Source organism: Schistocerca cancellata, chromosome 1 (genome assembly GCF_023864275.1).
Source record: "Schistocerca cancellata isolate TAMUIC-IGC-003103 chromosome 1, iqSchCanc2.1, whole genome shotgun sequence".
NCBI classification, from domain to species: Eukaryota; Metazoa; Arthropoda; class Insecta; order Orthoptera; family Acrididae; genus Schistocerca; species Schistocerca cancellata.
In genome coordinates this window covers 707,924,336-707,950,210 of record NC_064626.1, presented here as the reverse complement: position 1 = coordinate 707,950,210, position 25,875 = coordinate 707,924,336, and the positions used below count along the sequence as shown (strand labels likewise).

The following is a 25,875-nucleotide window of genomic DNA, read 5'->3' as shown; positions in this document are numbered from 1 at the left end:
TAACTTAAACTACCTGACGTTAAGAACAACACACACACTCATGGCCGAGGGAGGACTCGAACCTCCGGCGGAAGAGGTCGAGCAATCCGTGACATGACACCTCAAACCGCACGGCCACCCTGCACGGTCAACACCTTATCCTCAGTGAACAAGCGGACCTTGCAAACAAGTCAATTATACACATCATTCGTCAAATATTTCAAAATCAAAAATTGTAATTTGTGATTCCTCGCAACAACAATGTTGAAAGCCGCGCGGGATTAGCCGAGTGGTCTCAGGCGCTGCAGTCATGGACTGTGCGGCTGGTCCCGCCGGAGGTTCGAGTCCTCTCTCGGGCATGGGTGTGTGTGTGTTTGTCGTTAGGATAATTTAGGTTAAGTAGTGTGTAAGCTTAGGGACTGATGACCTTAGCAGTTAAGTCCCATAAGATTTCACACAGATTCGATCATCTGAACAATGTTGAAGAAAAAGAAAGCCCATTTAACCTTAGTTATTTACCAGCAACCTTTCTACATATTATAAATGACAGTGTGGTTCCACAATCACACAACAGTTTCGTTTTCACAGTTTGTACTATATGTTATGTATCTGTATGTATAACATCTCTGTACTTCTTTGACCATAAAGTCTGTTTTTCAAATGTAAACATTGGATGTTTTGAGTGCCTGTGTGTCTGATGTTACCAACATCTAACGTGCCACTACTTCATTAAAGATATAATACTGAAGAACCAATAATTAGCATGGTGATTAAAATACAATAAATAAGTGGAAAACGAAATATTTTCGTACAAAAATATGATACTATGAAAACGATGTAGATACACATGTAATTACCATAATATTTTGCATCGTGTCACTTAGCCACTTCCAAATATTTCATTTGTGTCAATTTAGTCAACATCACATCATTTGTTTTTTATTTAAACAGTTATCTCCAACACTGTGTACAGAACCATGTACCACGATGCAAACTACCTGAAGACGGGCATAAGCCCGAAACCGGTCGTGCGTCAAATAAAATCACATATTGTGACTGGTACTGAGCTGGGCCAATCTGTTCAATGGTCACAGGAAGGGCACCTTTTGACTCACCAGTCCTCTAACTGGTTTGATGTAGCTCAATAGCACTTGCAACCTACGTCCTCGTTTATTTGTTGGGTTTATTCCAATCTCTGTCTTCCTCTACAGCTTTTATCCTGTACAACTCCCTCTAATACCATGGAAGTTGTTCCCTGACGTCTTAATACATGTACCTTATGTCTTAACACATGTACGTTCAAATTCTTCAATTCTCCTCTGTTCCGGTATTGTCACAGTCCACGAGTCACTACCATACAGGGCCGTGCACCAAACGTACATTCTGAGAAATTTCTTCTTCAAATTAACGCCTAAGTTTGACACGTCTGTTGGCGAGGAATGCCCTTTCTGCCCGTGCTAGTCTGCTATTTATATCGTCCTTGCTTCGTCCATTATGGGTTATTTTGCTTCCACGGTAGGAGAATCCCTATTTGTCTACTTCACGATCATCAATTTTGATGTTAAGTTTCTAGTTGCTCTCATTTCTGCTGCTAGTCATTACTTTGGTCTTTTTCCTGTTTTCTCACCCCATATTTTGTACTCATTAGACAGTTCATTCTATGCAAGAGATTCTGCTATTGTTCTTCATTTTCACTGAAAATAGCAATGTTACTAGCGAGTTTTATCACTGTTATCCTTTCAGCCCGAATTTTAATTCTTGAACATTTCCTTTACTTCCGTCATTCCTTAATATTTAACTGTACACCAGTGGCGGAAGACTGCACCCATCTTACAACTTTTTTAATAGGAGATGACCATCTCCAGTACAAAAATGTCTATGCACTGTGGTATTCAGACCGACCTATGGGATGTGCACAGTTTTATGTTACTGAAAAGAACGTGAGATAATTTAACGAAACCATAAGTAAATAAGACTGTGCATAAGAAATCTGATGCTTATCAGGTATGTACGTTATCACCTGATAATTGCTCGATGTGGGGATTATGAAAATAATATTTTTAGTAATTTCTAATTACAATGAAGGCAATAATTTTGATTTCACCGCACAACTAACGTAGAGAACTGTCTCTGCGTTCCTCTCAAAAATTTTTAATATTCTGTCGACACCGAGGTTACTATAAACGGAAAGTGAGCTCCGTTAGACAGAAGCGGGAGAAAGATCTCATTGCAGTAATTCTGAGAACCAACGAATAGATTAAATTAGAAGAATGAGACTAGTGCGCTGAGATCTAACCATTATTATACCATCAAGCCCTGGGATTTTCATCCACACATTTATGGACAACGAGAAGACACCACAGTTGCACTTTTTCAGTTTGTAGCTACTAAAGTAGTATGTGGCCTGTGTAGCCACTCACTTGCGATAGCTGCTTCTGAAGAAATAAGCTCTGCCGCGCACGGGTGGCGAAACGCCGCTTGCAACGGGATTTGTGCGCGAATGAAAGCCGTATGACATTGTTCGTGTTTCTACGCAAGCAGATAACAGGAGTTGAGTCTCGTAACAAGACAGACACGGCGCAGCCAGTGCTTATGCCAACCACGTGTCTGACTATGCTCAGCTCTCTGTCAGTGCTTACGTTCGAACTTTTTTGTTTCTGTAGGGCGGAGATACCTGCAATTACGTAGCACAAGCCTTCTAGATATTAAAAGTAATAAATTCTGGATTACCTGGACTATCAAAACGCTCATGTTCGACAATGCTGGACGTATCCGCATATGGTGAGAAGTGTGAACACGTAATGCACCAAGGAACATTATCAAACGTCAAAGTTTTGGTGGTCCATGTGTTATGGTGTGGGAAGACATCATGTTGCATAGACGTGCTGTCTCCAAATCATTTACTGGTCAACGTATTGTTACACTGTACTCCTTCGCAGTGTGTATCTTTCCCAGGCTGCATTTGGCCCTAACTTCATTTCTAAGGATGACAAGATGCGACCGTGTCTAGCAGCGCAAGTGAGGGGGCTCTTAGAACGAGGAGATATTCAGCGATGGATTGGCCTGCCCGTTTCCGTACACTCAAATCCCATCAAGCGCGTGTGAGATGCTTTGGGGAAACTAAGGCCGTTCGTATGCACCAACGATCATCGCGCTGGCGGAGGAATGGAACGCCCTATGACACGAACTCCTTACCAACGTTGTGCCAGCATGGAAGCATGCTGCACAGCACGCACTGCCGCCCCTAGTGATCACACATCGTAATTCATGTCCTGGCTTTTCTTAATGCCCAGGGGGCCATCGAAAAACGCTGTGACTTCAGTGTACACTCCTGGCCATTAAAATTGCTACACCACGAAGATGACGTGCTACAGACGCGAAATTTAGCCGACAGGAAGAAGATGCTGTGACATGCAAATGATTAGCTTTTCAAACCATTCACACAAGGTTAGCGCCGGTGGCGACACCTAAAACATGCTGACACGAGGAAAGTTCCCAACCGATTTCTCATACACAAACAGCAGTTGACCGGCGTTGCCTGGTGAAACGTTGTTCTGATGCCTCGTGTAAGGAGGAGAAATGAGTACCACCACGTTTGCGACTTTGATAAAGGTCGGATTGTAGCCTATCGCGATTGCGGTTTATCGTATCGTGACATTGCTGCTCGCGTTGGTCGAGATCCAATGACTGTTAGCAGAATATGGAATCGGTGGGTTCAGGAGGGTAATACGGAACGCCGTGCTGGATCCCAACGACCTCGTATCACTAGCAATCGAGATGACAGGCATCTTATCCGCATGCCTGTAACGGATCGTGCAGCCACGTCTCGATTTCTGACTCAACAGATGGGGACGTTTGCAAGACAACAACCATCTGCACGAACACTTCGACGACGTTTGCAGCAGCATGGACTATCAGCTCGGAGACCATGGCTGCGGTTACCCTTGGACGCTGCATCACAGACAGACCATCGCCTGCGATGGTGTACTCAACGACGAACCTGGGTGCACGAATGGCAAAACGTCATTTTTTCTGATGAATCCAGGTTCTGTTTACAGTATCATGATGGTTGCATCCGTGTTTGGCGACATCGCAGTGAACGCACAGTGGAAGCGTGTATTCGTCATCGCCACATTCTCCAGATCTCTCACCAATTGAAAACGTCTGGTCAATGGTGGCCGAGCAACTGGCTCGTCACAATACGCCAGTCACTACTCTTGATGAACTATGGTATATTGTTGAAGCTGCATGGGCAGCTGTACCTGTACACGCCATCCAAGCTCTCTTTGACTCAATGCCCAAGTTTATGAAGGCCGTTATTATGGCCAGAGGTGGTTGTTCTGGGTACTGGTTTCTCAGGATCTATGCACCCAAATTATGTGAAAATGTCATCACATGTCAGTTCTAGTATATTTGTCCAATGAATACCCGTTTATCATCTGCATTTTTTCTTGGTGTAGCAATTTTAATGACCAGTAGTGTAATTATGGGCTTCGAAAACAAAAATGTCATTTTTGTTCATATCATTGTTTATTTCTTTCGGTTACAATATGTACTATACTGTGGCAGTTCTTTCTATGTGTGATCCAAGTTTCGTCGACCTACAGTACGTTACCTGGCAGTAATATATCACGCAGAAGTTACTGTCGTCCTTATGTTTTGCATGCCTCATTTCCCTATCATATTTCGGTGTTTCCTTGTCTGCGTCACTGCTACAACCAATATTCCCAGTAATATGAGGTACTTGTTTAACATCGTATCTCTTCTTCGTTGCCACAATATTACCCGTAAATCAGATCGTCTTTGTAATATGGAGGCTGCAAAATTTGTTTCCTCTGGTGCACTACACTGAAACTCATCGGATTCTACTTCCTTTGTGCATTTAGTTATGGACATCATTTCGTACGGTTTTCTGGTCGTATATGTTTCAGCAATGTCAAATTTCAACAAAGTTTTGTATACTGCGCATTCTGTGATCAGGCTTTGTTTACTTCTGCACACGCTGTAATGTGTTGGGAAAAAACTTACTAGAAGTCGATAAACGGTATACTGACATTTCTGTCGTTTGGTTAACTTGTTTGAAGTCAGTGTGTTCCAGAATAGTGTCACCTTCTGCACAAAATCCCACTAGGACAGAAGTTACCAAAGTTTTCAATGTAACCTCTTTGTATACTTCTCTCCGTGCCTCACTCGCGGTTGTTCCGCGGATAGTAAAGGATATTTCCTTTGTTTATAGGCAATTCTTTCTCTTCATCCACAGACAATCGCAAGGGATAGCTGTTTCCTCCGGAACATCTTCCCGTGTTCGGGTAGTAAGAGCATTTGTAGGGACGTTCTGCGCAGTTGATATTCTGAATTCTGACAACATATTTTCCGTGTAATAAGCACTTAATTTCTTCCATGCTAGTGAACTGGGAGACTTTGCAGTCTACTGAGTGTGTCAAGCAGGCTGCCAGCGCTGTCACGAAACAGATATTTTTCGTTACCAGTATTTAACGTCTTGAATTTGACCGTCTCACGGACGAAGAGCAGGATGATAAGTTTGTACGAGGCTAGTAGCATATACGGTTGAGACTAAGGCCAGTCAGTGTAGACGGTATTAGGTTGTCTCATCCTTTCTTCTGGTGTAAGAGGTCAAAAGGTTGATCAGATTTAAATATTCTTGTACGGTAAAATAAAAATGGGACATTCAAGATGAGGCACGGAAGTATATCGAAATCCGGCAGTATCGCTCTTCACATACATTCAACTGCGCACCACAGCAAGGAAGAAATAATAAGCCACTGTAGAGGAGATGGGATAAAAGGTGACAAACACTAATAAGGGAAACAGAGGAGTAGGACTGAAGAGAGAAAAAACCTAACAAATTGCTAACGCTCAATTTTACGAGTACGAACAGCTGCAGCTGAGGGACTACTTTTCAATGTACTTAGGCATAGTAGGTACTAAAAGTGAACGTATTAATTAAACGTAAAAAAGAAAGGTAGACTAAGGTTTTAACGCCCCATCGATGACAAGGTCGGCGGAATATCTGTACAGGCTGACTGAAGGTGTCCCTTCCGAACGAGAGTACAGCGTCTTACGCAATGTATTATCTTTCTCTGCAGTCAAATATAAAGTGCACTGCATCTCATCAGTTTGAGCAACTACCTCCAACAATAGATCAGGAGGCACCGTTACGCAGGGGGTACAGCAGTGTTGCGCCGCAGCTGTGAAGGAGCAGCGGTGTACCAGGGAGCATTCAGTGTGGCAGCGTGACGAAACCAGCTGGCCGCCTTACTTCAATCACACGGGCCGCTTGCGACAGACAAGCCCCGCGGTATACGACGAAGATGCCGTTACATTCCACAGGTGGCTAACGAGATCCGCAATCGTTGCGCAGACCTGTCTCAGTACCTCCACCAGCAAAAGAGAAACGGATGACTATTTCGTCTATACTGTACTTCGTTTCTTTGACGTCTGGAAATCAGAAGAAACTACTAATCTAAATCGGCTCCATGCTTTTCACAGTATCATTGAAGATATGGGGTATTTCACACTTTGCTACACCAAAATCGCCGAGGACTAAGAAACAGCTGACAAGACAAGCAGCGGCACGAAGTTTGTCACGAGACTCACAAGAAGACGTGCACTTCATGTAAAAGGAGTCCGTGCGCCTGACACCTTTTGCACTAGTTTCATGTATTACTGTTAAAACTGCTATGAACCTGTCATTACAATTAAAACATTTATTTACTGAACCTGATAAAATCAGGGTTTCGCACGTACGGTGCAAAACTTTTTGCATCATTGTTTAACTAAATACAGAACCTTATTAAATTCTTGTTACTATTATTAATATTTTTTATTACACATTATTCCCCTTTGGACCGTGATTAACTTGAATGTTACATCATTGTTCATTTTTTGTTTGATTGTTTCTTTCTTTCTTTTTATCTTCCCAAAACCTGGTCATTCTTTGGTTGTGTTCACATTTCCTTTGCTCTGTCCATATTTTACCTGTTTCGTTCTTTTCTTTTACTTCTCATTTCGTGTTTATAATTTTGTTTCTGAATTTATCTCTTTTGTTTATCATTGCAATACTGATCCCTGCTTGTTTTGGGTCTTCTTTCTTGAAATAATTTTTTTTTCTTTATTGTATTGTTTACTACATCAGAAGGCCTCTTTGTGAGTATGCTGTTGTTAATTCTACGCGTGTGTCAACAGAATGTTAGTCGGCGTTTTCTGATCGTGTCTGTGATCCTATCTGCGTGTTTATATAATTATTTGGTTAGTCTCTTCATCCATATACCATCTCTGTGTACTGTTCCAGCCTGATGCTCCGATTGTGGTCGTTTCTGATGCGTGGAGTGCTTCTGGTAGTACAACTATACTGTAATGCCCGAGTTTATCCCGTTTTGAAATATTTCTTTTATTGTTGTGAGGCTGTGTCAGTTTGTATGCTTTGTAAAGTATTTCTATTCTTTGTATGTTGGATGCCTTGTTTGATCCTACTATTTGTATAAATTCCCCACGGTATTAGAATTTTTCCACTCTGTTAATTTTCTGAATTTTGTGTACATTCCTTGCTTCTAGTTGTTCTTCCTTCTTTCCATGTATTGCGTCTCCTCATACGATATCTGCAGTTCTGTTTTGGCAGAGACTTCATGTAAGTATTCCAGTGCTTCTTGTGCCTCTTGTCTATTGTTGCTGAGTAGTGCGCGGTCATCTGCATATGCTAGACATTTTATGATCGTCTTGTTTTCACACGTTTTCCTAACAGAATTCTTGTTAGTTTTTCTTCCCAATGTTTGATAAGTTCGTCCAAGACAATATTGAATAAAGGCGGTAGGAGACCATCCCCTTGTCTGAACTCTGTAGGTAACTCTAATGGATCTAAGATTTACACCATACATTTTTTTTTTTTTGTATGTTGTGTCTGTAAGTGTATGTTGTATGAGTGTTCTGGTATTTCTGTCTGTTCCATCTTTTTCTAATATGTCAAAGAGAATCTACCTATCTATAGAGTCGTACGTCTTCTTGAAGTCCATAAATGTGGCTACATTGTTATTTGTTTGTCTGACCTTCAGGAGCGTTCGCAGGTTCCAAATTTGTTCAATACAGAGCCTTCCTTTTCTGAAGTCTATAATAATATTATTTAGTAGCTCACTCATTTTACAAGATGTTGATATAATGGCAACATTTTAAATAATTAATTATCACTAAATTAACAATGTTCTGCGAGAAACCGACCAAATATTCTGCAGGTCAGTACGGTTGTCTTCTGCAGCTGCTAAAACAGAGAAGGATGAAGTTTTAGGTCCTGCAGCTTCTCTACAGTTCGTTTTGGTACAATGTCGGTCCCGCTATTACTACTGGATGATGTGTATCCATTTCTGTTTCCACATGGCTTTCACCTCACTGCCACATCGGTGTATATGGATACCTTCTTATGATACCTTCTTATGTCACGGTTATGGGTGTTGGTTAAAGCAATGTCTGTGAGGAAGGTGACTTACTCAGATTTATTTATCATTGTTACGTAGGTCTATTAGAACAGACTGTTTTATTTGTTACTATACTACGGTTCCAGTAAGTTTTGAAATTTTCGTTACCTACAATAGTGAGATGATCGTATCAGTAATATGGAGGAGAGTCTTTCGTTAACTGATAATGCTGTACCAACTTCTGGTGGATTATTTTGGCAACCTCGTACTTCCGATACCTCCTAATCCCAAAGACCTGATCTTGTACCGCCGTCACAAATTCTTCACTTCCTTTGTGCCATCGTGCAAACTTACTGGCATTCTGGCTGACAACATTCGCGCGTTTGCCGTGCACTTCTTTTCTTAGCAAGCCAGTCATCTTGGTGTCTCATTATTACTATTATTTTTAATAATACTGGTGCAAGCTCAGGGCCTCATCGTACAAAATGGCTCTGAGCACTATGGGACTCAACATCTTAGGTCATATGTCCCCTAGAACTTAGAACTACTTAAACCTAACTAACCTAAGGACATCACACACACCCATGCCCGAGGCAGGATTCGAACCTGCGACCGTAGCAGTCCCGCGGTTCCGGACTGCAGCGCCAGAACCGCACGGCCACCGCGGCCGGCCTTCATCGTACAAGTGATGAAGAAAGACGAGAGGGAAGACCAACAACCTCGTTAAAAAACTAGGTTCACCCGACCCGAGTTGTGGACCTGTGTCAAGACTGCCATGCTAGGGTGACAGCGAAAACCTCCGTAGTAGTGAAGGCGGAGAGAGTGGATCTCGATACAGGGAAGCCAGCAAAAGTGTCTCCTCATTTAAGGAAACGCGCTATGCTTCTAACAGGGATCAGGCGGCAATGTGATCGACGTCTGTTCACCGCAGGTGCGATTCGGCCCGGTAATTCCAAGTGCGTCTATGGAGCGTTCTATTAATCACAAAATTATTCCAGAAGGTAACAAAGCCTCCACCATCAATGACGCAACTGGTCCATCGGTTTCTGGGGGGAAAAGGCTTCTCGCGAAAAAGGGCTCTGTCGTCAGATCCCAAATCAGAGGAAATCTCTGTTATCAGGCCAAACGATGCCCAAAACCAAACTTTCTTTGATACAACCAATACCAACTCACTTTCAAAGGCAGGGAAGCTCTGCAAATGAGGAGAAACACAGAACCAGAAATTAAAATTTTATTCAAGCAAGTAACAGGACTGTTAGACGAAAACACCATGGACTTTCGAAATTATAGACTGTTCAAAAGTAAAATAGATAAAAGAATTCATAAAAATACACCCCATATGAGGGCTTCGTACGCAGTTTCACAAGACATTCTTGGTTCTGTAATCGAAATAAAGCCTGTGAGTAACAAATTAATGACAATTTCCTCGAAATATGCAAGTAAAATGTACACAATAATTAATGCACATACGCCGATCAACCACAAACCGCGAAAAAATAAGTACGCCATGGGAGACGGTAGAAAATAGTCTCTAAATTCCCAGAACATTAAGCGAAAATTCCAGCCGGCGATTTTAATGCACACCTAGGGCAAGAGGAAATTCAGGTAAACAATTGGTGGTTTCCCTGCACACAAATGGGGTAGAGAAAATGGAAAAAGATTGACAGTAATGTGGAAATTGCAAGCCCAAAGTTAAGTCAAACCATTTTAAGAAAAATACTAAAAAACAAAATGGCGATCGACCAACAAGAATATAGATGAATTCCAAACCGATCATACCACAATCTCATATACACAAGTGTATTTTGAATGTCCAGGTACTCAAAGGAGCAAATAATTACACCAACCACCACTTAACCCTAACGAAACTAAGTTTACAGACCGAAAAAATCACCAAAAGCATGTCGGTAATTCCTAATTTTAACACCAGCAAAATCCAAATATCGCGATTTAACAAACGCAGCCGGCCGCGGTGGTCTAGCGGTTCTAGGCGCTCAGTCCGGAACCGCGCGACTGCTACGGTCGCAGGTTCGAATCCTGCCTCGGGCATGGATGTGTGTGATGTCCTTAGGTTAGTTAGGTTTAAGTAGTTCTAAGTTCTAGGGGACTGATGACCACAGATGTTAAGTCCCATAGTGCTCAGAGCCATTTGAACCATTTAACAAACGCAACTCGGCAAAACGTAAGCACAAAACAGACAACAATTCAAACATAATCGTATCAAAACTGAATAAAACTATGTCTGTTTTACAAAGGAGGACAAATATTCTTGGTGGAAAGAACATTGTCAACAAGCAGTAAAATCTCGCCACAAGGCATTCAAATCATGGAGTACTAAAGCATCAGAAAATGGACATGAGATTTTCCTGGAATCGAGCAACAAATCTCCAAAATTAGATAAACAGAGAACGGTCAACTCTATGAAACTGAAGGGAATTATTCACAAAACCTTTAAAACAAAGCTAAATACCAGCCCCAATATCTCTGCTTCAAGACGGAAAATCGACAACAGACACTTAACCAATAAACAACAGAGAAACTTCCTGGCAGATTAAAACTGTGTGCCCGACCGAGACTCGAACTCGGGACCTTTGCCTTTCGCGGGCAAGTGCTCTACCAGGAGAGCTTCTGTTAAGTTTGGAAGGTAGGAGACGAGATACTGGCAGAAGTAAAGCTGTGAGTACCGGGCGTGAGTCGTGCTTCGATAGCTCAGATGGTAGAGCACTTGCCCGCGAAAGGCAAAGGTCCCGAGTTCGAGTCTCGGTCGGGCACACAGTTTTAATCTGCCAGGAAGTTTCATATCAGCGCACACTCCACTGCAGAGTGAAAATCTCATTCTGAAAACAACAGAGAAGTTTGCAAATAAGTAGTTTTAAATACTTCTGAATTACCCTGAGGCCACAGAAAAACTCCCCCAGAAATTCCCCTAAAACAAATCCAGAGGCAGAATCACCAAATAGGGAGTAAAATGTTGAACAAACTGAAAGGTTAAAAATTAAGTATCTGATGAAGATGGAGCAGATGCGAAACTCCTGGAGTCGTCTGGTCCAAAAACTTTACAAGAAATCATTACAGTGATCATGCGAAAAATTCCGGTCGATTTTAAAACTGAATTGATACCTCCACTACATAGAAACGGAAACAAAGCGGATGATGATAATTGGATGGTACAACCTGAATGCAAAACTGATGAGTATCTAGCTGGTTCAAGACCAAATACACCGAGCTAGTTGTCGCTGTGGTTAGCACACTGGACTCGCATCCGGGAGAACGACGATTCAAACCCGCATCCGGCCATCCTGATTTGGGTTTTCCGTGATTTCCCTAAATCGCTTCAGGCAAATACCGGAGTGGTTCCTTTGAAATGGTACGGCTGACTCCCTTCCCCATCCTCCCCAAATCCGTTGGGACTGATGACCTCGCTGTTTGGTCCCCTCCCCCCAAATTAACAAACCAACCAACCAAACACATCTTGCCCAGATCGAATCTTACAAGGGAATGGTCAGACTTGTCATGTCGAAACCTGTGTTGCTTTTTTTACCACTGTGAGTTAACATTGCAAGAAGTCTGTATGCAGAATTTTAGCTGCTGACATGACCTGGAAGTCTGTAAACAATTTTATGAAGTAAGACATTATTGTCGCATGGTTTCCGCGGTTGTAACTGCGTCTTGTACAACCCTGACGTCTCTCGCTACGTTATACCAACGCCGCTCTCTCGCCACAGCAGTGAGAGAGCTGATTCCCCCAGTGAAAGCGATCGTATGATAATGAAACATTCGTTGACAAATATGGCTGATATGTTATCTACAACATTCTTTCCAGATAGCTATGAAATAGACACAAATAAATATACGGTTTAGAACACGTCCAAATTTTATTTCTTGTAATTACCTCAAAAATGCGAAATATTGATACAATGTTCAAAACATAGGTTTTTTGTGCACCAAGAACATACAAGTAAAGATGACATATGACAGCCCTGCGAATCACAGACATTGTCAGATGTCCGTAGACAAAACTGGGCTGGTGTTAGGAATGAATCAGGCCTAGTATCAGTATATTTCGACGAGTGCCACACATATTTAATCAAATTCTGAAACCGTGGGGAGGAAAATTGATAATGTACTACTGACTGCAGCCTGAGAATATTGTCACGTTGATAGACAGGAAATTGCAATGATCTGCACACAATAATTTTCTGTTAGTTTTCTGCAAAATGCCTTCCACTGTCTAAAGGTTGAATTACGTTCGTCGTGCCGTGTGGAATCTGAAGTATCTCTGCTTCTTTGTCAGGGTGGGCTCGAAATACAGCTTTTAATGAATCAGACCTTTTATGACCTGACCACGAATCTAGAAGAAGAGATTTGTTCCCGCAGAACGGAAGAAAAGCATGACGCATGAAAAGTGTAACATTTTCATTTCCCATTTTTCCAGACTTCGATGCGTCTACCACAAGATTGTTTGCGTTGAACATTGTTCTTTTGACATGTGGTCCAAAACGTCCAGTTGGTTCTTGAAGACACACATATAGTTTAGGCAGCAATGAACTATCCAGACATAGTTTAGGCAGCAATGAACCATCACGACTAATTATGGGCATTGTAGTATATGAATGGGTGAGTGCAGTCGTAGACTGCGCAATCGCCTCAATATGTTTTTCCCCTTTGAATGACAGTGTTCTTTCCGCACGCATTTCTTTTTGAAAACCTGACTGACCGGCATTGTACACGTACGATTCACTAAAACTAGCGATCTCATTTTTTGCATTCGTAAGAAAAGCTCGATCCAAATTTTTTTATTTTTCTTGCCACAATTTTATGTGATCTTTTGAAGTGATTAATCAACTTCGAGAAGCTGTAAATTCTTTAGCGCCTATCGCGTTGACAATCTCTAACGCCCAATCACGCAAAGTTGTATCGCTGACACTAAATGACTGTTGTCTGGCATCGGTAAATAGCTCAAAAAGTTGAGCATTTATCTACGTCGCAATTTCCAGTCGACTCTTACGTCGTCCAGCGACTTCCTTTTTCCATCTATACAATTCACGTTCAGAACGGACAAAGCTATACTTATTTTGAACAGTACTGACACGTAGGCGTTTCTTACCACTTTGGTTCAACCAATACGTCACCGCTTTTTCTTTGTCTGATAAGGTAATTGTAGTTGCTGGTGTTACTTTCGGAGATAATTGATGATGGTACGTAGCACTATCACTCGAAGAGTCTTCATGCGTGCAACTTTCGTCGGTGTCTTCGCCGTCTGTAGATTCACAGTCTGCAATATCGAGTGTTTCAGTTGTTTATAGCCACATGTCTGCGCCACGTACATGCTCGTCTAGAAGTTTAACAACCATGTCGCACAGCACATAGTCTTCACGCGTGTTTTCTGTTGACTGCTTCATTTGGCGTCTGTGGTATATCTCCATGGCAAGCAACAAAACATTTACAGGGTTCGCCATCACCTGTGAGGGGAGATTTAATGTTCATCGTGAAGTGGCTTGCGGAGTATAGATGAACATGTACAGAACATCTTTCACATCTCTAACCAGTTTCAGGACGGTATGTTTCGAAATACGCACCAGAAATTAAAAGGACGTGCATGTCACAGAAACGAATAATCGTTTCCCCTTTCCACCAAAACCGTGCAGCGATATTCCTCTTTAATGAACGCCGCGATAAGACGGCCGCACTTCCCGACCATGCGCACAACGCTCGCGACTCGCCATTTCCAGGGGTGGCCAGCTGTCACTGCAAGCGCCAAGCAGGAAACACAGCCATGTTCGTCATTTTTTTTAGGCGACTTCCAGTTCTTGTCAGCAGCTACAATTTTGCATGCGGACCTTTTGCACAGTTAAATAACAGTGCTAAAAAAAGCAATACATGTTTCGGCATAACAATTCTGACCATTCCCTTCTTAGTTCAGAAACTAATACTCAGGAATAAAAAATTTGCAGTAAGAAAATAGTTTGTACCTACATAGCAATAAGGTCTCGACCAGAAAACAGCTCCAATTATTACTGAAACACTACATGGTGCAAAACCTAAAAATATAAAATTCAAGGAAGAAATTTCGGAACATTTTGAAATTAAGTAGTTGTCTAGTCCTCGTGCAGATGTTCGTGGGGTTGTGTGTAGTTTATGTGATTTTCACGGACTTGTTTATTTAAGTGTTGTCGGCGTACTGCTTCTCAGTTAGTCGGTCGTTTGATTAAACTACATGCGTTTTCGGGTCGTCCATCCCTTATGGGTTGTCTGGGATCCGTTCTAGTCTGGTTCCACAGTCTCTGCTGTCAGCATCGTTGGTATTTTGGTGCAAGTGCGGAGCGGAAGCTTGGTGCAAGTGTGGAGCTGAAATCACCTTGAGCATTGGTGTGTTGACGGTCTGTCGGTTGGGTTGCCGTCGGATTGAGGATGGTTGGGCCGACTGCCTGTCTCGCCTACGTGAACGTTAGTATTTCAAGTGCTGGCCGACCCCCGAAACTTCTTAGCGCCGTTAGCTGCAATGCCTTTTCTTATTTTCTGTTGTGTGTATTTGCATGGCTCATAGCCGATGGTTTGATTTAAAGTTGAATTGTTTTTAGTTGTGTTTTAAGTCATGGGCCTTCAGCTACTTTAAAATTAAATTTCCTTACTTGTCAAGCCTTAGATTATTTGGGCTTTCAGCCTGTGTAAAATATTGTTTAAAGATAAAGCCTTGGGCCTTCTGCCTTTAAAGGTTATTTTAGTTGTGTTTTAAGTCATGGGCTTTGAGCAGTTTTGAAATTAAAGTTTCTTGCTTGTCAAGTGTTGGATTTGTTGGGTCATCAGCCAAGTTATGGAACTTACTTACGTGAGGACTTCTGCCTGCTAAATATTCTGTTTTGGGTCTGAATCTTAAGTTAATGGCTTTCAGCCCTTTTTTTTTTTAATTTAAGGGGTTGTGCCCTTAAGGCATAAGATAGTGTGGCCTTTAAGCCGATAACTAAGTTCAAAAATTTGTGCTGTAATGTTTGGTGAAATAATAAAGTTATATGTGTTCGAGTCTAACTGACAGCCGCTCATTTTGGCCCCTTTCCACAATTCCAAGTACCTGTCCTGTCCTGCGGGTTTAGCAGGGAGTTTCACTAGCGTTAACGTATGACTCAATGTCGTGGAGGTTACAGCTTGTGAAACGAGTATATAACAATATCTTCCTCACATAGTCGACCCATTATACTCACAGTTTGTACCATTGCATCTGTGGTAGTAAAATTGAGGCATTTACGTAGCAGTAGTAATTTTATTTATCTGCAGATTTCTTTTGCAGAGAGACTGAACATGTCTTGGAATTACAATTTAAGAACAACAAAAATAATTCATATATATGAACATTTACAGAGTTACAGGTCTAGTATGACAAGAATCGGATTGGTAGTCGGCCGTAGCCTTAGAATAGGAACTATCCTGGCATACGCCTGAAGTAATTTGGGGAAACCACGGAAAACCTAAATCGGGATTCCTGGATGAAGAGTGGAGTTTCCATCCTCCCAAATTCTAGGTCAATCTGTTTAAAACAGTATTATCTCATTCCGTTTACTCTTATAGTTAGTTAGTTCCAGGAATAGACCATATATTGCTAAAATAATCACAATAACAAATTAATTGACAGTTCAACGTGACAATAATTACGCAATGGCTACTGTAAGGCTTACACTATATTGTTATTATTATTATTGTTGGTAGTGGTCAGACACAAAGCATTGCCAACATGAAGTCTTCCAGTTTCAGCCTGTTCAGAAGTAAAGGGTTCACTGATCAAGTGATTTACAAACAGTAAGTATAAGATACACATTTTAACTTACGTCATTTTAAATGAGGGCACACGGAATAGATGCAGCAAGCGTCACTAGGAAGAGGAACGGTGCAGAGAAAGCATGTTTCGTAGCAAGCGTCTATCCCAATGCGGATAGGTAGCCTTCTTTTCGCAGAAGTTTTAAGTCATGCAATGATGCACCGGGATTTAACTCATCATTCTAAGAAAAGAGTTTGTTAGAAATACGCTGTACCAATTCTCTCACTTTCTCATTAGTTCATGGTTTAAAAAAACACAAAAACTAAATACCATTTACCTTTCGTCGTTTTAAAAATAAAAAATTCAGAGAAAACACGTTTTCATCCTAAAGCTTAGTTAGGCGCTAGTATTGATGTTGGTGGGGAGAGGGTGGCGGTTGGTAATCCCAAAAGTAAGGTCTCCTATTGTTTTATATGTACGTAGTCCTGTTTATTTCTACAGTGGTATACATCAATTTACAGCTTGAACATTTAGCTATTTTTCGACATAATCACAATTTCTGTCGATGCATTTTTGTAGAAGCTGTGGCAGTTTTTGTATGCCCATGCTGTTCAGAAAGTTATGAACCTCTTCTTTCACCTCGTCGTCATAGCTGAATCGCTGAGACCACAATTAACGCTGACAAGTACTGTGACACTCTGAAAAAACTCAAACGGGCAGTTCAGAACCGGAGAAGAGGAATGTTGAGCAACACATCGCTCGGCAAACCGTTGCTCTCCTGCAACAGTGTCAGTGGAACATAATCACCCACCCACCCTATAGCCCTGACTTGGCGCCCTAGGTTGAAAGAACATTTGGCCGGAAAGCGATTCATCTCCGACGACGAGGTGAAAGTACAGGTTCATAACTTTCTGAACAGCATGGCGGCGAGTTGGTATGACATAGGCATACAAAAACTGCCACAGCGTCTACAAAAATGCATCGACAGAAATGGTGATTATGTCGGAAAATAACTTAATGTTCAAGCTGTAAACTGATGTAAACCATTGTAGAAATCAACAGGTCTATGTACATATAAAAAAAATAGGAGAGCTTACTTTTGGGATTGCCCTCGTCATACCTTACTACACTCTGTGGAACTATTTTCAAAAAGGTTGAGAACCATTGCTTTATGTGGCGTCAGAAACGCCGTGCCTTCAGTTACAGTGGAACAGCACTTCAAATGCAGGACTAAAATGTAGCGCACGAGCTCCAGCACGTAAATATAGTAACACTGTTTATAGGCGAAAGAGAGCGCTCGTCGAGCATTACGGATTGTAACAAGAAGACCGGAGGCTCTTGAAGTCCAAAGGAGGACCGAGTAAAACCTTAAATGCGAGGTGAGAGTACGCAACTCGCTGGCCGTATCGCGGGCGAGACTCGTCGAGTGTGTACGGGGCAGGAAGAGCGCCGGGTGGGCGGCAGACGCTGAGTGCAGTGAGCTCGGCGTTGGGCCACAAAGCAGAGAGGAAGTGCAGGGCAGGAGAGCGGCGCAGTTAGGTCGCGCTACGGCCGCAACGAGCGCTGCTTCGTGTTACTGCCTCGCTACGTGCTCCAGTTAAATGTTTGGTGCGGGCCGGGCCCGTTCCGCAAGCAGCCGCAGCCCCGTCCGTTGCCGCGACGCGTCTGATGTAAACAACTGACGCAGCCGCTGTTCGCTCGAAATAACGCCACTTGACCCGTGCGTCAGATGAAGGAAGGAATGTGCAGGTTTTGCAGAAAGTGTGAAAGCCTTCCCGGAGGAGAAAAGAAAAAAGCCGCAAAGACAAGTACAAAACTTATAATATTCCGTCTTCTTAAAGTTACAAACATTATTGGCTCTCGTAAAGCTCTACACAATATGTTGTGTACATAGTTCCGCGTAGTCAGCGCGTACACAACTTCCCCACAAGAGCGCGCCCCGCTAAGCACAACATCGCAGGCGCAGCGCTCGTCCGTCTCCGCGCAAGAGATGGCGCTGTCTTAGAGACGGACCAAATTCTGTTTCCGCCGATCCGCGCATTAATATGTCACGCAGCCAATGAGATTGCTGCTAACGTAGAGCCTTTTCTCCTCGCGGATCACACTCGCGCAGTGATACCTGAATGCGCGAGATATTATAACGAGTGTACAGAACTCCGATTAGTCAGTCTGCATTAGTCTATAGTCAAGTTTCAGTCTGCGCCTCATAAGATTACCATATTCCTGCACATAGCCATGAAGATAAATGACTAGACATTTGTCAAGTATCAGAGATATGTGAGAATAAGATTAACATACCAAGACCAAAGGAACTTCAGATTGTCAATTGTAAATAGCATCCAGAACTAAGTTAAGTAATTTTATGTTGTTATTATTTTAATAAAAGTGTGTGAAAAATAATCAAGTTCTGTTTAAAGTTGGTCACCGTCAATCTGCTACTCTAGGCGTGCAAGTGGTATTTCTATCGCCTGACCTAACGGCAGAAGATAAAAACGCCACGATAAGACCACGAGACATATTGCTGACACTCGCCTACTTCGTTGGAGCGACAAGTAAAATAATCTGATGGTGTGTGTACCGAAGGTCTTACAGTACGCATACCACACAATACACGTTCACGCAAATTGCTCCAAATCCACTTTGCACCACCCTTATGGCTCGCACAGTATGTATTTTTTTTATTGGAAATCTGTATCTCAACATACATTATGACGACAGGAAATCGCTACGTATTGTCACATTGTATAATGGAAGTAAAAGTAAACACACACACTCAGGTGAGGTTCAGCAGGCTGTTCGTTCTCAAATCGGAGCGGGACAATGCGGACTGTGTACACTGTTCACGCTGCCACTAGAAAAAGTCGTTTCAAGCTTATAGCGTGGGCGCATTGCCACTTCATGAATGCCATCATACGAAGAAGTGCACCTGCCCCGTACCTGAGGAGTCGGCACTGCAGAACGCCATCCGAGGGAGCGGTGTCCTTTCCCGGCCGGATCAAAGATTATCTCCGCCAGGGGATTGGGTGTTGTATTGTCTTCATCCTCATGGACACACAAGTTGCTCACGTGGCGTCAACTTGAGACACTTGCACCAGGCGATGGATCCACCCGACGAGAGGCCACAGCCAAACGCACATTTCATTTCATCACGGTACGACGCCCGCCGAATTGGCGTACACTACTGTGGTTTCATGTGAACATTCAACTCCTATCACGAAACACAAGAAAATGGATTTCTGGCCGACAGGAGTCACATCAGATCAATAACTGCACCTAATGACGCTCCCTACAAATTATGGCTCGTAAGTACACTGATGAGAATGTAGTAGAACTGTGTGCTGCGTTTATGGACGCACTAGATGGTCCCCGTCGACGCAGACAGTACGTAGCCCTCTCCATACGATCGATTTGGGCTCCATGCGTCTAGTTCGAACAACTGTACAAGCCCTGTAGCAACGTGATCTACGAAGAGCTTGGGTAAGTTAACACAAGCAATGGAACCAGGGTAAATGCGGATTGGTTCCCTCCACCAAAGAGTGCACGATTTGTTTGATACTTGTCTCTTAAACTGTCTTAACGCATTCCCGTTTGAATCGAACCTCTATTCCTTCCCTGTTCGATGACAGCTTCCTTTTTACAGCGCTCACCTCCCACAGAAGAATCTCCGGACAAAAACTTGTCAGCAGGTGATAGGCAACTTATCAGCAGCACGAGGGAGAGTATGAGCTGTTCTCAACAACTGGAGGCTGGAAACCTCAAGCAGGTAAAGTCGCCTGACGTTTCCTACCATCCTCCCTGTTCTGACTATGTGCGCTATCAAGGGGCGAGTTTTCATTTCCATACATTAGTGCGTAATAACCGTGCAAAATAAGAAGAAATATTTTGAGTTTACGAGAAACTGAAATTTAATTTAGTGGGTACAACTGTTCCCGTAAATAGGCCAGTAATTCAAGCAAATACTCTAGAAACTGAAAAAAACTGAAAGGTGAAACTAGAAAATTCTAGTGTTTCTGCGGGTTTGTTGGACAGCTTTTAGGAAGTGTACTGGAACAGTTTTCCAACAAGTCAGTGATGAGGCCGAATGCGTGAACGTAAATTATGTTACTGTCTCGAAAATTGTCCCTCACAATTAGCACGCTTGACGGCACAGTATGAAAAGAGTAAGACATTTTATGTAGACGTAACTTGTCTGTTCCCTTTAGCAAATTCGTACCTGTCACGTCTGAAACTGTACTAGATGCATTTTATCATCATGAGAATTTTAGCAAGGAGGGAGTGACGATACGCACTTGCCCCATTGCTGATGGCGCGGAGCAATTGAGGTTGGTGAGCAAGGATACAGAAGTAATTTGCCATCCCTTTTACAGCGTGAGTAAACTGCCAAGCGAGTACCTGAATTATCCGACAACTTGGATGACAGGAATACAACTTGTCACATGGACAAAAGCGTTTCGCCGGCCGTAGTGACCGTGCGGTTCTAGGCGCTACAGTCTGGAACCGCGGGACCGCTACGGTCGCAGGTTCGAATCCTGCCTCGGGCATGGTTGTGTGTGATGTCCTTCCTTAGGCTAGTTAGGTTTAAGTAGTTCTAAGTTCTAGGGGACTGATGACCACAGCAGTTAAGTCCCATAGTGCTCAGAGCCATTTGAACAAAAGCGTTTCATTAGATAATGATCGAAGAAACCGAATGTTTTACTTTTTGTAAACGACTATGCTATCTACGCGAAAAATGTTTTACTGCTTAACGTATAACATTTTTTCGTTTCTCCAGTTCCAACCAGCAAACTTTAGTCTATACGTGAAGGAATCATAAAAATGACAAAACAGTTTTAGCGCAAGTATATTGTTTAACAGCATTTACAATACATTAATGTTCAGGATTCTGCAAAAGTCGAGGAACACGAATGTCCTAGCTGCACTGATTACGCCTCCCCCCCCCCTCCGCACTCCCCCCTCCTGCAGCGTGAAGCGTGAGTGGTGGGGGGAGGGAGAGGGGAGGGGAGGGAGCAGGGAGGAGTGGTACTGTGGCGCAGCCTCCAGTTATAGAAAACTGTTTCTGGAACATCACATCTTCTAGGTGATTTTATGAATCTCTTCGAATTTTTGTGAAGTATTTTTGTAGCTACAGTATCACCAGATCGTCCGCCCGGATGGCCGTGCGTTCTAACGCACGGCTTTCCGGTCGGGAAAGAGCGCCGGTCCCCGGCACGAATCCGCCCGGCGGATTTGTGTCGAGGTCCGGTGAGCCGGCCAGTATGTGGATAGTTTTTAGGTGGTTTTCCATCTGCCTCGGCAAATGCGGGCTGGTTGCCCTTATTCCGCCTCAGCTACACTATGTCGGCGATTGCTGCGCAAACAAGTTCTCCACGTACGCGTACACCACCATTACTCCATCACGCAAACATAGGGGTTACACTCGTCTGGTGTGAGAAGTTCCCTGGGAGGAGGGGGGGGGGGGGGGGATCCACCGGGGCACCGGGGGCCGAACCGCACAACAACCCTGGGTTCGGTGTGGCGCGGCGGAGGGGTGAAGTAGACTGCGGTAGTCGTCGTGGGGTTGTGGCCCAATGCGGCTGCGGCGGGGACGGAGCCTCTCCGTCGTTTCTAGGTCCCCGGGTAACATAACATCACCAGATCAATCTCTTTGTCGTAGACACATGGAGGAGTAAATGACCATGTTACCGATTCTGACGACGAAGACTACCAGGCAGCCAGTGGAAACTCTGTGACGTGCAGTTTCAAGAATGTTTCAGTTGACGATAATATTGAGGCAACTCAAACGCTGAGCATACATGTAATAACCGAAGATTAGAAGAAGATAAAGATCATGAAAATGAAGCAAAGAGGAACATTGAATCACAGCCTGCCATGGAAGCGATTAGTGCGATTCTCTATATGTCTCTGCAGAAGACTTCAATCACTTGATAACGTCATACGTGGGCTTCATCATATATGAAACTCAGTGCTTAAAGAGAAGGGCAGCCTGAAGCAAGAGTTATTTTACCGTGTTATTCATGTACTCTTAAAAATGCAGCTCGTACTTTATTGCATGAATTACCTACTTTTCGATTTCAATATGGATGTACTTCTTTCCGTAACTTTCGGAATGTTGGTATGTAGCTCCATGTTTGCGTTATTTCATACATACGCAGTCACTTTCAGTCTCCGCTGTACCAGTGGACACCTGAAAGGGTCTTAACATGGTTCTGCAGTTCATCCCTTATTCATAGCTTGAATTACGTTGATTAAAATTAATGGGATACTACTTTTATTTAGTTTTCTATTAGACAGGCAAACAAAATGATTTATACCAATGTACAGAAGGCAGATCTGGAGTGCGATTCTATACTTTGTTGCAAGGTCATATGGAAGGCAATGACACCAACTCCGCAGTTGAGATGCAAATAATGTCGCCTTTAGTTTTTGGATCCCGTGTTAAATCTCCTAATTCTAACAGTATAATGTGACAGTGAAAACAGAGGTTCTTCAATTTCATCTAGCTGTGAAAGTTGCGTCACGCACGGACTCCATTTCTGTGACAGTACTCTTTTGTGCAACAGTACGTGAAAGAATCTTACTACATTGTAAAGAAGAACCTTTTCGTCTTGCATGACAAATAACGCGCTTTACAAAGACGCGCCCCTTTTAAAGTGCGAGGAACGCCACAGTCATTACTGCGAAGAACCTCCGAAGAGAACAAGTCTTCCAAATCAGAGGAAATGCAAGACCTTCATAAGCGGGATGGGCGTGCAGCATATTTTTTGCACAACGGAGTCGGCGAAGAATGTTTTTAATTAAGGGAAGAGCCGCGGCCGACGCGGCAGCTGCGCGCGCCCCGTGCAGCTGCGCCGTGGGCGGCAGCTGGCGCGCCCTTCGCAGCCGCGGCCGCAGCTGCCCTGCCCGAGCGCCGAAGGTAAGGCGGCTGCTCGTCCCGGCTGCTCTGCGCGGTCGGCCGCCGTGCAGTGTCTCCAAACTGTGGGGAGGGAAAGCGGGCTGGCGTCTAGCCTCGCAGTATCATCAGAGGGACGACAAACACTACAGCACAGGAACCAACAAGGAGACCTTACAGACTGCTCTGCTCTCTTCGATTTTCTTCATACTTATAGGATTTGAAGGTCACTACTCGGACATCAGTTTTCTAATTCAGGATGACGTAATCCGCCCCCCCCCCCCCCAAAAAAGGAAACATTTAAGTGTTCGTTTTCGCGCGCGCTCTTCGAGAGTGGAGCGGCAGAGAAATTGCTCGAAGTTGGTTCGATGAAACTTCCGCGAGGCACTTAATTGTGAATCGCAAAGTAATCATGTAGACGTAGACTAGCAACATTTTTTTACATTTATTTAATTTACCTACTTGCTAACAAACAAAGGTTAATTAACAAATACCGACTCATAATTTTTAATCAAAAATAGCTTCCTAAATAACTTTTTATTTTTAAATACTGAGCCAGAACTCCACCGACAGACCTTCGGAAGTTGTCTAGGGATACAAGGGACCAACGGTCTACGACGGCTCATAATTATAATGGACTCTGTTTGTTACCGCAATCTCTTTTTCTTTTGAGAAAAATACCTTCACTACAGTGAAGAAGCCTACAATATGCAATAACAAAAACATACGACACACACCACAGACTAACACAACAACCCTCAGACAAAACATGTACACTTTTATCACACTGTGTTCAATTCGTTTTATCAGCGAACTGCACATCACTTAAGAAACGGAGAACTGTTGTTCAAAATGCCGACCATCATGAGCACGGCAGGGCGTACAGCGACGCGCTATCGACTGTCTTACATACTCAAGAATTCAATGGGTTTCGCTTACTACTTCCGCGACTCTGATAATCCTAACAACCATATGCGTGCGAGTATCAACCGGAGTCTCATAAACTAGGGTCTTAACATATTCCCTGAAGAATTAGTCCGTTTGTGCCATTTCTGGTCACCGAGCTGGCCATGGAACAGGGCCACCGGGACTAACCCATTGTCGTCCAAACTGTACTTCAATGTGGTTCCCAACATAAGAGATAAAACGCGCCGGTGTCCAGTCATGTTCAAACAACGTAACCCGACGAAGTCACAACGGCACATCTGGGAAGTAAGGGAGGACTTATTGACGGAACGTTTTGTACATGACTCCGTTCAGTGTTCTAGTAAGCAACGTTTGCTGATAGCATCGACAAACCAGTGCGTGAGAATTTTCGTCATCCCATACAGTTGAACATACCCTTGTTGTATACATGGTCTCGACTGTGAACAACACGAAAACAGGAAATTCGTTATTTTCTGTACATTGCTGTAGACATTAACTTGCAAACGCCATTGGTAATGTGAGGGCCGCAGGCTGCAGTAATTGCACCTTCAACGGATGATACGAAAGCATTTGTTGTTCATTTGATACTCAAAAAAAGTTGAATGCCCTCAAGTTCTGCGGTCGTGCAACGCGCTGACTGCTAGAAGCAGGGTTGTCACCAATCACATGCGTCACATTTCCTTTCATATCGGCTGTTCCACCATATATCGCAAAAGCAGTACCTTCTATTCCAAAACGGAAGGATCCAGTTTCCCGAAGACGCCTATGTTAGTTACATGTCCCATGTAATTATGTGGAACCAGTCATATTACATAAACATTACCATTTTATAAATATGACATCATGATCATTTGCAAGATTCTATTTTTTAATATACAGATGGGAGACATTAATTCCCTCCAACCACTTTCTACACGTCACAACAACAGAAAGTTTTGTACGTAACTGCAGTACCCCAGGAGAAAGCCTTTTCAATTTGTTTTCAAATTTTATTTTGGTGTCAGTCAGGCATTTTATATCACTAGGTATGTGATAAAATTTTGGTTGCAGCATTGTGCAACCCTTTTTGTGCAAACGGAAACCCTAATGTGGAACAATGTACGTTATTTTTTCTTCTGATATTGTAATTATGTACATGATTGTTCTGTGCGGCTGGTCCCGGCGGAGGTTCGAGTCCTTCCCTTGTGTGTGTGTGTGTGTGTGTGTGTGTGTGTGTGTGTGTGTGTGTGTGTGTGTGTGTGTGTGTGTGTTTGTCCTTAGGATAATTTAGGTTACATAGTGTGTAAGCTTAGGGATTGATGACTTTAGCAGTTAAGTACCATAAGATTTCACACACATTTACGTATTTTTTACATGATTGTTCCTTTTGAACTGTAGTGGATTACTTACAAGGTACTTAAAAATGTGGAACGCTTAACGACTATGCGTGTCGTCCTTGCGCAGAGGCCATGGTAATCTTTTCTGTGTCGTTCAAATTCTCGCCGAAGCGGTACAGATGCACAAGTATTGTGATGTGGCTGCCGAGCTGCTCTTCCACTGCATTCAGTGAACCCAAACACTATCCATAGCACGGAATGGTGTCGCTGTTGACGCACTACTAACGTTGCCAGAAAGCACTCAACCGAGCAGTAGTGAACGCAAACTTGAGCCCAACGAGTTAAACAGGACATTACTGTCGTCAACAGCAGGTACCGTGCGCGAATGGAAACAAGACACACAGAGCATTCCGTTGACATTTACACTGTTGTGCAACATTTTCAGTGCTACGTAGATACAAAGCTTATAGAGATATGAAACCAAACCAAATGCTGTAACTTTGGAACCTGCCGCCGGAGACTATGGTCCCATACACCGAGATACTCACGGAGTATCGGACCAGATTTGCGAACAAAATCGAGAGATGT

At 43.2% G+C, this 25,875-nt stretch overlaps 1 protein-coding gene and 1 non-coding gene across 2 annotated transcripts in view; both read right to left on the bottom strand.

The window, feature by feature from the left end:
- Window positions 1-25,875, bottom strand: part of LOC126096493 (uncharacterized) — a 697,302-nt gene that overhangs the window by 231,781 nt on the left and 439,646 nt on the right. The gene's annotated exons all lie outside the window — the stretch shown is intronic.
- LOC126097180 (U6 spliceosomal RNA) lies at window positions 25,370-25,472 on the bottom strand. The gene has a single exon (XR_007522095.1). It is a non-coding gene; the product is annotated as a U6 spliceosomal RNA (small nuclear RNA).